Source organism: Balaenoptera borealis (genome assembly GCF_965194805.1).
Source record: "Balaenoptera borealis genome assembly, contig: HAP1_SCAFFOLD_1048, whole genome shotgun sequence".
Lineage (NCBI taxonomy): Eukaryota > Metazoa > Chordata > Mammalia > Artiodactyla > Balaenopteridae > Balaenoptera > Balaenoptera borealis.
The window spans coordinates 70603-78891 of NW_028123163.1; the positions used below are offsets into that span (position 1 = coordinate 70603).

The 8289-nt window shown below is 49.8% G+C and overlaps 1 protein-coding gene and 1 long non-coding RNA gene across 3 annotated transcripts in view; one reads left to right on the plus strand and one right to left on the minus strand.

Moving 5' to 3' along the window:
* The window catches only part of SERPINE2 (serpin family E member 2), a 71440-nt gene extending 67912 nt beyond the window's left edge, over positions 1-3528 (minus strand). The window contains exon 1 of one of the 2 annotated variants that reach the window (XM_082409163.1): positions 3189-3528. The gene's annotated coding sequence lies outside the window, so the exon portion shown is untranslated. Of the gene's footprint in view, positions 1-2576; positions 2760-3188 lie in introns of those variants that run through there. The other variant, XM_082409162.1, reaches the window with a different exon arrangement.
* A 42-nt stretch (positions 3529-3570) lies between these two features.
* Positions 3571-6243, plus strand: LOC309621842. The gene is made up of 2 exons (XR_014240287.1): positions 3571-4271; positions 5503-6243. It is a non-coding gene; the product is annotated as an uncharacterized lncRNA (long non-coding RNA).
* The last annotated feature ends 2046 nt before the right edge of the window (positions 6244-8289 follow it).

The window sequence follows — 8289 nt, forward strand, 5'->3', positions numbered from 1 at the left end:
ACCCCCAGGAGGTAGTGGAGGTGCCAGGGTGGCAGAAGGCAAACCAGGAGGAGGTGGCAACTAAGGAAGGCGAAAAGCATCCATCAGAAAAAGAGGAAAGATCCGTATCCGATGCTGCAGAGAGGTCTAGAACACATGCTCAGGACCACTCATTCAGGAGTTGTGGGGTCTTCTCCTACTCTGGGGAGTCTCTGGCCAGCTTGCAGAGAGTTCAGAAGAAAGGGAAGCCTGGGGAAGTGTTAACTCATTTAAGAAGCCTGGGAGACAGGTGGTGGCCGTAGGTGAGTTGGGCATGCATGGACAAGGGAGGTTATGGCGTTTTAAAAACACTGTTAAAGAAGAAAAGAGTTCATTGGGAGACATGAGGCACTGCCACAGGAAAGTCTTCTCTCTAACCTTCTCTAAGTCCCCGCCCCAACTTGATTTCTCTTCTATTATTCTGCCTTATTCCTATTTTATCAGAGCATAGTCAGGTTTCTTTGTGTCTGCTTGCTGCCACAGGAAAGACTGTTCCAAGAGAACAGCGACCTGCTATATTTACCATACACCAGGGCCTAGCAAAGTGCCTGGACACAACAGATGCTTAAGAAGATTTCTTGGATGTGGGTAAATTTGGAAAAGTCTGTAGGAAGGAAATGGGGTAGGATGTGGGGAGACTTCAATCCGGTGACCCCTACTTTCTCAGTAGAGTGGGCCATGAAAGTCACCTGCCAACCGGAAGGAGGGAAGGGAACAGATCTCTTGTGTTCAAGAAGAGTTGCCATGGGAGTACCAGTTTGCAACCTGGAAGGAAGGCGCCTGTGGTGCAGAGATACTGAGATGCTGATTTCAGAAGTTGAGCATCTCTGGGTGAGGGCAAGACTTGGATGTAGAGGACCCAGTAGCTGGAGTGGGTGGAGGTCCCTGGAGTCGAGATGGTCAAGGTAGCAGGAATCAGAAGCATCCCCTACATGGACTGTGGGACTAGGGGAGGAGAGAAAGCCCACAGGCCAAAGTCTCCCATGCCGCGAGAGAGTGACTGGCTGGCAAAGAACGGCCACAGAGAAGTGTAGCCGGGACCTGGCTAGGTGACCACCTCATTTCCCACTCTGCCACCTCAAACAATCTCTGACTAGTATTTAATCACTCATGTCTGGAACTGAAAATGACTGTCCTTTGGAGATTGAATCATTTCTGTCCTTTTCAAATTACACTAATATGTGAAGTTCACGGGAGGCAGAAATTTTCTGCATAGATTCGTTTTTGTAAAGAATAAGAGATAGGTGACATCTTGATGACCTTCAGTAATTGCCCTGCACTGTACAATATTTTTGAACATGATTTTGAGAAAGCCTCAAAACTTGGGGTTGAGAGAAGCCTTCGATGATTTAGGCTAACACCTTCATTTGCATAGCTGAAGAAAATTTTTGCTGAAATACTGCAAACAGCACATAATTACTGATTTAGATATGCAGTCAGCATTGAAAGTATCTTCAATTTTTGAAGTGTGCTTTAGATATACAAATTAGCAATGCTTACATTTTTTCCCCAGTTATCTGTGTTCAACTTTCCGATATAAAATCTCCGAAGCATAAAATTATCACGTAAATTGTTTCTGAACAGTTCAGAGGAGCAAACTGCTTCCTGGCTTGAAAGAGGAAGTCAAACCTTCAAACAGCTTTTTATGTTGATGCTAAATATAAATAATATAAATATAAAAACGTTCCCTGCGAAGTAGTCAAAGCAAGACACAGCAGCATTCGAGATTTCTCAAGAGAGACACACACGAAGACTATTTTTTGCTCATTAAAACACTAAAACCTTCAATAGCATCTTCCATAATACCTGAAGGTGGAGTGCTGTCTTATGTAATAGAAGCCTTCCCTCCGCACTCAGTTTGTAGGCAAATTAAACACCTAATTCCGCCCAGAATTTCTGAGTACTTTCACCTTACCTGTAGGCACTGATCAGCATTGCAATTCCCATTTCTACAGACGATGAAAATGGCAAAGATCAGCTCCATGGGGTTACATCGGTTGCCAGAAGCCAATTTAAAGGCTCTCCCCCAAACCACCGGTTACCCCCAGCCCGCTCAGGCAGCGGTAACAACAAGTAGGAGTCCGTTTGTCTTTCGCGAACAGGCGGCGCACACGCAAAGTACGGGGAAGGGGACGCCCGCGAGTACCTGGGTACCCCAGGTTCAGGGTCACGGGCGCCCGCTAGGATGGACCGGCAGCAGCAGACACGCTGGCCCCAGGACTCCCGGCCGCGGGGACACCTGGCCCGCCGGCGCGGCCTCTCCGCGCCCCGCCCGGGTCGTATTCGGGCTCCCCGCGGGCCGGGCACGGGTGCCGGGCGCGCACGCAGCTTTGACCGAGGCAGCCCGGCCGGGGGAGGCTGAGAAAGTTCCTCCTCCTCGACACCGGCGCCCCCGGCCCCGCTGGCCCCGCAGCCTCCCGGCCCGGCGCAAGGTCGCCGCGCGGAGCCGGCGGCGCGCCGAGCCCCGCGACCGTCCCCGGCGCGGCGGGCAGCGCCTGCCGCGCCCCTCCCGCCCCGGGCGCCCGCGATCGGCCGTGGGGCGCGCAGCCCGTACTCACCGCCCCTCGCTCGGGATCCCCAGGTGGCGGCCGCGGAGCGCGGCGCGGCCCGAGCCGGAGCCGGGTGTCGGCGGGGCGGGGGAGTCGGAGGAGGAAGAGCGGCGGCGGCGGCGGCGGCGAGGAGGGGCAGCGGAGGAAAGAGGCGGAGACGCCTGCTCACGCCGAGCAGCCCGGCAGCCCCACAGCGCTAGCGGGCCGGCCCCGGCGGCGGGGGCTTTATCGCGGCGCGCGCCGCCCCCGCCCCTTCCTGCCGCCCCCGCCCCCGGCCCGCCCCGCCCCGCCTTCCCGCCGCCGCCTTTGTGTGCCAGTGGCTGCCGCGTCTCCGCGCCCGCACTCCGGGGCGCCCCCGCTCCCGCCGGCGTCCTGCCGAGGCCGCCCCGCGCGGGTCCCCGTCCCGGGGCTGCGCCCAGAAAGAGCCGGGAGACGCGCCGACCCCGAGTTGCGGCACCAGCCCGGCCCGAGCTGCACGTGGGTCGCCGGGCTCGGAGGCGAGGAGGGGGGGGTGTGGGAGGGGGGAGGGACCCAAGGGCTCGCGGCGCGTCCCTGGGACGCGTCGTCTGGGCTGCCTCCCTCCCAGGGAGAAACAGGGGGACGCCCCGGGACAGTGCCTACCGGTCCGGGTGATGGGGATAACGGTGCCAGGTCGCGGCCGGGGAGGGACAGATCACCCCTCGAAGCGCTTCGCCGGGTGCCCCAGAGCCGACTTCTCCCGGCCTCGCGAACAGAAGAGACGCAGCTGGTCGCCTTAGGCAAAAGGCAGACCAGGGGATCCAGAAAACTGGATTCCTGGTTGCGGTGACAGAGTGAGGTACCCCGCAGAGACCTGGGAATCCGGCCCTTCCAAACCGGTTACTACAGCCGATGGGACCTCGTGCGCCGCAGAGAAGCACAGACCCCACAGGCCGGCGGCAAATTACCGTCCTGCTCCCAGCTGTATGACCCAGATCTCCCGTATGCGGCCCGCCTTTGCATCAGCTTAGTTTTGTAGGTACCCAACTTTAATGGCATAATTTATGTTGCCCTTAGACAGTGCAGAACCCTCACCAACAGGCCCACGGCCCCGACTGTGAGAAAGAAATATGGTAAATCTCCTAAAACACAGCCTTGAATTAAGCTGGCATCTACTCATGAGAGCAACTTGGAATCTTGGAAGGGTATTCACAGCCTCTCATATAGGGAAACATGCTATGGGAGTTTTGGCCCTAAAATTAAAAGGAAACACAGCCCACAGAAAGAAAACCCATTTCATTGCTTTACACTCATGCCCAGTGATTCATATTCAGTTACAGGCAGGATAAAAATCCTTTTTCCTTGTTGTTCCCTCTGCCTGAAATGCTTTGTTTCTCCCCACCGTCTTCCTGATGACTGCTTCCTTTTACTTCAGGTCAACAACTCAGATGTCACCTCTAGAAACCCTTTCCTGGTCGCTTGAGCTAAAGTCACTTCCGCCTTTCTCCAACCCATGACATTCTAAATAGTCCTCATCATGATTTGATTTTTTTTTTGTTGTTGTTTCTTGACTAGTTTTTCCACACTTCCTCATTAGAATGTATGCTCCCAGAAAAGGAAGGAAGAGAAACCAGTTGAATGCGGTTTCTAACTCACCTGGTTCCTAGTGCCTGGAGCCAATACTCCACCTATATAGTCTTTGCTCAAGAAATATTTGTGGACAAGTGCCAAGTGACTGTTAACATGGTAAGTACTGCTCCAGGGAGAGTGTTATCATTTGTTCTCATCTGGGAAGGCAAGCTGGAGCTGGGAAGAATGAGGTGGGGATGGGAGAAGCTACAGGAGAAAGCCCAGAGGTGGGATTGAGCTTGGTGTGTTTGAGAAGCTAGGATCAGCGTCTTCCAGATGGAAGGGAGTCATTCAGGGGACTAGTGGAGAAACAGACTATTATAGAACCAAGAAGTGGGTGAAGCCAGGTTATGAAAGCCTGCCCGATTCCCTGCTTTATCACTTTTTTAAATTGAACATTTTTATTGAGATAATTGTAGGTTCACATGCAGGTGTAGGAAATAACACAGAGAGGTCCCTTGTATGCTTTGTCCAGTGTGCCCCAAGGGTAGCATTTTGCAAGACTACTGTGTAATATCACAATCAGTATATCAACATGTATACATTGATTCATGTCTCAAACACTTTGGGTAATTATTTGCCATTTTGAATTTTTAGTAAAGTTGCTCTAAAATTTTGAAAGAAATGAACAAATATTATTATTATTTTTATAAATTTATTTTATTTATTTATTTTTGGCTGCATTGGGTCTTTGTTGCTGCGCTCAGGCTTTCTCTAGCTGTGGAGAGCGGGGCCTACTCTTCGTTGCCTTGCACGGCCTTCTCGTCGCAGTGGCTTCTCTTGTTGTGGAGCACGGGCTGTAGGGCGCATGGGCTTCAGTAGTTGCAGCACGTGGGCTCAGTAGTTGTGGCTCGCGGGCTCTAGTGCGCAGGCTCAGTAGTTGTGGTGCACGGGCTTAGTTGCTCCGCGACACGTGGGATCTTCCCGGACCAGGGCTCGAACCCGTGTTCCCTGCATGGGCAGGCGGATTCTTAACCACTGAGCCACCAGGGAAGCCCGGAAATGAACAAATATTATGTTAAAGGGTTTAAGTCTCTTGTTTTAATGGAACCAACATTTTTTTTAAAGGGGAAGAATGTTTTATTTTCCCAGTTAGAGCATAATGAGGGTCCAGGTTCTTCATCTGTAAAAGACAGTCAGAAATCTTTGGGACTTACCTCTGGCTGTTCACTTCCCTGCCCTACCCAGTACTGTTGAAGGAACATTTTGAGCAATACTGTACATGACTTGTCAATTCTGAAATCAGACAGGATGCAGTGTTAACTAATGTGCTAAACTATGCCTAACCACTAATGGGCCTTTCTCTCTCCTTGGACATTGCACGGGACTGCCACTGAGTGTCTCCCAGAGGGAAGTGATTCAAGACAAAGACCCATTCTGCCAGTGGGCTATGCTGGGAATACCAACTATGCTTGTTACAGAATGTGCACGGCGACTGCTGACCGGCCTTCCCGATGCCAGCAAGAGGGTACAGAAGCAATCTCCCAAGCTTTCCACGACGTTCAAGTGACCAGGCACTTTGACCCCCATCATTAGGGGCTGCCCCAAAGAAGCTGTGTTCCTACCTCACTTGGTGCCCCTAAGCGGCAGTTCAAACACCAGAGGGTGTTTGACCCTTGTTGAAATGGATTTGTCATAGGTGTGCGCTTTCAATTGGCGTTTCCCTCCTGTCTTGTTTGAGAAATCCAAATCGTTTAACGCTCCTACCTGCTTCTTTTTTTTACAACTTCACATTCACAGCAGAATTTCATTTTGTCCTTCAATTGTGTGGCTTGCCTTAATCCTCTGATAGAGCTTCAAATTGTTTATTCCTTAATTTTTTTTTTTTTAAGTGACCTGGAGTTTAGCCAGCTCCAGCCGGTCTCTGAGTTTGGCTTTGTGTCCATAAGCCGCAGTTGGGAGAAACGCAAGAAATGCCCAAACAGAATAAAACAAATGATCTATTTAGTCTCATTTCCTCTCTTGGAAGAGGTCCAGCTTCGAGTGCTTTGGAAGAAGATGAAAATCCCCCCACCCCACCCCCACTACTCCCTCATACACCCAAACAGTATGACCTTGTATTTAAGTAAAAGCTATCCTTAGCTCCCAATGGGTGATGGTGTTTTGTCTGGAAGAGGTACTGATATTTCTATAATAAGATAATAATAGTTGCTCCTCTCCTATCTAACCCCTATTTAAAATACATTTCACCACAAGACGACTTGTTACACAACTTTATAGATGCAAATGCTGTTTCGTAAGGTTGTTTCAACCAGGGGAAAGGAGACTGGTTATAACAGTTCACTTAGACAATTAGTTTCTGGGACTGTTGCATTGGTATGATTTTTTTTTTTAAGCTTATAATAGGTATTTTTTGTCTTTTCATTTCCCTTTCAAGTTGGCTTTCAAATAAATCCAGTTTCCTCTTTCTGTAACTTCTGAAACAGATTCAACCAGAGCATCAGTTCACACTTTCCCACTATCGTCGCTACTTTTCACCAAGGGCTTCCGAGAAAAGACGTCAGTAAGTGCTGGGCTGAGGATTATTTTCCGCTTATATTTGACCAAAGAAGATGCAAAGCCCTAGGTGCTGAGGATCACTGTGAGGCTGACCCCTTCAAACAACAACCTAGCTCTTCTTCCTTTTACCACCAAACATGGATGCCGCCTCCCTTTCTTTTATCCTCTCTCTGCCCTCGCTTCTTACCTGCATCACTGTGTCTCCTCCCTCTCTCTCTTCCTCCACCCCCCCACCCTCTCTCTCTCTCAAAAGTTACCAATCACGTCCAACGCCAACCCCAGTGGTTTTTCATCATTCTTTATCACCCTTGATCTCTTGGCAGCATATAACTCTGGTGTTTTGCCCATTTTTGAAATTCCTTTGCCTGTTTTCTCTCTTCTCCAATTCCTTAGCCAGCCTTTATCTTTCCCTCATCAAATCCTCCTCCTCCCACATGTGGGTGCTATATTATTGTCTGCCCTCAGCTCTCTCCTCTCCTTCACACGCTCTCTCCCAGTGGAGTGACCACTGATTGGTTTGTGGCCTCCCAGCATCTATTCCCTGTCTTTTGATTGCAAGATCTGTTTTCCTTTGGAGAATCACTTCTCCTGCTTTATGTCACCCTGTTGGGAATGGATAACAAGGTGTCTTTACTTCTTCTAGTCAAGGGATGGGCATATGACCAAGCTCACTGGATCCCCTCCCAGGACTTTGAATACTTGAAGGGAATGGGGAAAGTAGTTGGAGCTGGCTCATCCTAACTTGATAAGATTGTTTATGAATTCTTCCCATCTGGATCCCCAGAACCACCATGGTCCCTGCCTCTTCTGAGTAGAAGTCCACACTGGACTCTTTTCTAGCCAGATTTGGTTTCTGTTGCTTGTAATCAAGAATCTTTAACAGATACATCCTAGATGCATGTAACTTTGCTTAGTTCTGGATGATTTCCAAGCCTGTATTTACAGATGGCCTTGACCCCTGTTCAAGTTCCTACTCACATATCTCCAAATGCTTGGCAGATACTTCTACTTAATATCCCACTGTCAGGGACTTCCCTCATGGTCCAGTGGGTAAGACTCCATGCTCCCAATGCAGGGGGCCCAGGTTCGATCCCTGGTCGGGGAACTAGATCCCGCACGCATGCCGCAACTAAGAGTCTGCATGCCGCAACTAAGACGTCCGCATGCAGCAACTAAAAGAACCTGTGTGGGCAACGAAGATCCCGCATGATAAAACTAAGACCCAGCACAGCCCAAATAAACAAATAAATGAACAAATAAATAAATAAATAAATATTCCACCATCACCTCCTACCTAACAAGTCTAAAGCAATTTATTATCTCCCTCCTGAAGCAATTCTTCCTCCTGAACTCCATAAGAATTTTAGAGGGAGGAGTGTCGTCTCAGTCACTGAAACCAGAAGGATGGGAATGAGTTCTGATGACTCCTCTTCCCTTTATCCTATATCCAGCCATTACCTGGTGCTATTAATAGTTCCTTCCCTAAGTCCCTCTTATTCATCCCTTTCCTATTTTGTTTTTTTCAGATTAGTTCAGACCCTTATCACTTCATCCCTGGACCACTGCAATATACCCTAACTATTCTTTCAGCTTCCAGATTCTATCCACCCCTGCCAGCTTAATCTTTCTAAGGCAC